The 3,891-nt window shown below is 42.9% G+C and overlaps 1 protein-coding gene across 2 annotated transcripts in view; it reads right to left on the reverse strand.

The window, feature by feature from the left end:
* The window catches only part of DPP6 (dipeptidyl peptidase like 6), an 800,631-nt gene that overhangs the window by 560,841 nt on the left and 235,899 nt on the right, over positions 1-3,891 (reverse strand). The window lies entirely within an intron of this gene.

Raw genomic sequence — 3,891 nt, forward strand, 5'->3', positions numbered from 1 at the left:
CTGCATCGGCAGGCGGACTCTCAACCGCTGCGCCACCAGGGAAGCCCCACTGCCACTTTTTGAGTCATAAAAGGACCACCTCTCTGTAAGGCACGTTTGCGCTTCCTCATATACTGAATCTTGTTTCTCTGGTTCTCCGTCTTCCTCTTCCTCACCCTCCCCTCCCCCCTTTCCTCCTGCTCGTCCCCTTCCCCCTTTCCTCCTTTTGGTAAGAGTCCCTTACTATAATTACATAAAAAATTTACCTCTCATGACTGTCAAAGCCAGATCCTCTGTTTCCGTATCTAATTTTACTACTGAAAGAAGCAACAGGATCTCGTGCAAAGAGTACTGGACAAGGAATGTCAGAAGTCATCACCCATGCACCCTTGGGAAGGCCTACCCTCTTTCAGAAGTCTCAGCCCCATGCATTTTATTGTTCACTTTAGAGCTGTTTGTAAAATTCTCTTCACGTCAGAAAACTGCTCTGTAATGGCATTATCATTATGAAGTTAATTATCAGATTACTAACTATCAGATAAATAATTTAACATATCAGTCAACACTAGGTCCTGAGGCCCATCATTTAACAGGAGAAGAGACACATTGGGGCTATATATTAGGACTTGTGCAGATCAGAGAAAACTGAGAAGCAACGAAAAATAATCATTACATCTAGTAGGACTATCAGACCCACTGGTTTTCAGATTGAGGGAAGTTACAGAGGTGACTGAACTTAACATACAGCAAAAGTTACAAGTTAGCCCACAGAACACAGAATATTTCTATATGAAAAGAGACTTTCTTGAAGACCTTTAAAGAAAAGGCATTTTCTCATTTATTTGTGAGACTCCTGAGCGAAAGAGGGTAGGACAGATCACGTGATGCACTTTTCCAACTCTGTGATTTTGTGATGCATGAGGCCTGCCTCTGTGTGTGTATGCGCGTGTGTGTGTATATACATATCCACATACATACAGATACAGAATCTGCCACTCATCCCTGCTCAGTATTTGAGAAACAAGGTGTCATGGCTGACTGGAAACATGGAGAATGAAGCCTTCTTTCTCCTCTGCCTCTTAACAGCAGCACTGATGACCACTTTTCAATTTTAAGTCATTTGAAATGAGTACAGTATAGTTTAAAATACATTTGTGCTTTTACTTATTTTTAAGGGGAAAAAATCCCTTAATTTGGTTCTCTGAGGAAGGATCTAGTTTGTTTGCAAGAATACACTCAATTTAAACCAAATTAGCCTCAGCTTTTTCTATTTCACCTCCGAGGCTGACCTCTGGGCACATGGTGCAGCGGGGTGCCGGCCAGGGAGGATTCTGTTTTCACCGACAAGCCTCTGTAACATCTGATTGGCTTCAGAGCCAAAGGACGGATTTAATTCCTTCAGCTTAAAAAAGATATTGTTTCCAAACATCTCTGGGCTTTCATACTTCATTTAAAAATAATTTTTAGCATCTCCAAAGGGAAGGAAAAACAGTCTTCTAGAAGTCTATTCTCCACTTTATTCCAACATGTTCATACAGTACCCTTAAAAACAACTCTTTCCACATATTCATCTATTCTCAGGACATTTTTAGAAAACAAGTTGGAAAAACTCAGCAATCTCTAATTAATAGGTAAAATCAATTGTTTTTATGTCATTTCCTAGACTTTTTTCATTAATCTGCAGTAATCCTCGGCATACAAAAGTTATTTCCAGCTGCCACCCACGTGCCTTGGCTCCCAACTACCAAGGCAGATAAGAAACTGTACTGTGCCTGTGTTAGCCTGCTGAGAACTAAGTGGTCGTCTACTGCAACACCCCCAAAATTTTTAAGACTGTTGGAAATACGTATCATGCTACATTAAATCCAAGTCCTCGGTAATGCTAAGGGTTTCAACCAAGAAATGAGGCTTGGTGATTTGAAGGCAGCCATGAAGTTGGTTAGTACAAGCAAATGATCCCCAACCTAACAACCAAACCAAACCACAAACCAGCATCTATCTCTTTCTCCTACAAAAACTTGGAGCATATTCCTCCCAGCCTGGGTGAGGGGCCATCCCCTTCATTAATAACAAGGAAAAAACTGATAGGAAGAATTAAAAGACTCATTAAGAGCTTTGTAGTCTGAGCACATAAATAGTTTAAATATCCTTTGAAAACTGACAATGGAAGAAGAAAGTCTTCATGAACTAAATATTCCATTTCCCTCTTTGTGTTTAGAGCAGTTACAATTTTAGCCAATGTCCCCTAAAGGTATATTTATGTTCGATGTGGGATCTCTGCCCTCCAGCCCAGTTTGCTTCCCCTCCTCTAGCCCTGCTGTCGACCTTCCCTTTATTGGACCGTGGGCTGCTCTGTGCCTTCCTCAGGGTCAAGATGATGTCACTCTGAGAAGAGAGGAAAGGGCGCTCCCAAGTGCCTGGGAGGGGACTGCTTCTTGGACGTCCTACCTGCTACCCGAATCCACAGCCACCTCTGGTTTTCAGGTTATGCCAGCTGAAGTCTTCCACGATTCCAGCACGTTCAAGTATAAGGGATTAACCATGATCAAAAAGTATAAAATCAAACAAGAGCTTATACCTCCTCCAAAACCCACACCCTAATTAACTATTTCCGGTATTCTGGCATGTGAGGATATCAGACAATATGAGAGCAAAACTGAACAGAAGCCATGGACCTTCTTTTACATAACATAGCCTGGGCTTCTGAGTGCCTGCCCCTGGGTTTAGACCTATGAACAGCAAAGTCTTCTCTCCATAATTATTGTCCCATGGTCCGAGATGCTCCCTGAGCCCTTGCTGGAGCCTGTAAGCCCAGGGCATGTTTATTTTATAGCTAGTGAGGAGATCTGTAATAAAAGGAAGCCCAGTCAGTCAAGGATGTTAACTCAGGGTGGACTTACTTCTTTATTGAACAAATACCCTGGAACAGAAGGGCCTGGCTTGCCTCTTGTGAACCTCTGTGTTCATGCTACACCGAGCATTAACCCTCACACAAGCTCGCCCACTGCATACAAGAATTCCTAGATTTCCATATGTACAAAATCTCCTTCCCGGAAGAAATCAAACTGTACTTAAGTTCTTTAGATGATGATGATGATACAACTAATAAGATGGTCTCATTTTTAATGGGAAAATGGGATTTGAGGAAATGACCACAAGTATGCAGCTTGCACTAAACACAGATCCAAAGTTGTCTTCATAAGGTCTCTGAATAGTTGATGACGGGCTGGCCACAGTGTCCCCAAAGAGGCTCTTTGCCTTCCTGAACTTTCTTTGCCCCAATACTAGCAAGTGAAAGCTAACAACACCCCTAAAATAAACAGGGAAAATCAGCTCATGCTGTTGGTTTACCAAGCCTGAGCGAGCTGCTTTGATAATCTACTGGTGTCTCCCAGGATCTATTTTAACGATCTGCCAGAGGAGAACTAAGCAGTGATTAAAAGATAAGAACCTTCAAGATCTTTTGAGAAGGGAATTACAATATAACAGATTGCTGGTTCCCCTTTACTTCCTGAGCCTCTGCAGATGCTGGGCGTCTTCAGGGCAGGGTGAGCCGTGGTGGTCCGCTGCTATATGGGGACACCAATGCAGTCCTGAACACCTTTGTCAGCCCTTTAGGACCTGCTACTTCTCAGCGGGGGGCCCCTCTTGATCCTAACTGTGCCTCCGCTGGTTTTTCTGGCTGGGAGAGTCTGAATTCTCTAAATGCCAGGATGTACAGCAGAGATTTGTTAGTACCTTCAGAGATACTGGGAAAAAGGCAGGAAAAAGAGACACAGGTATCCAGAAAAAGTCCTTTAAACAGAGCTCATATGTCTTCTTTTGACAAAAGTCTTTTGACTTTTGACTTTAGAACCAAAGCAAAGTCCTGCTGGAGAGTCAGAATAAGCCGAATTATCTGGGGGGGGGGGG

This window comes from Lipotes vexillifer, unplaced genomic scaffold (assembly GCF_000442215.2).
Source record: "Lipotes vexillifer unplaced genomic scaffold, Lipotes_vexillifer_v1.1 scaffold944, whole genome shotgun sequence".
NCBI lineage: Eukaryota > Metazoa > Chordata > Mammalia > Artiodactyla > Lipotidae > Lipotes > Lipotes vexillifer.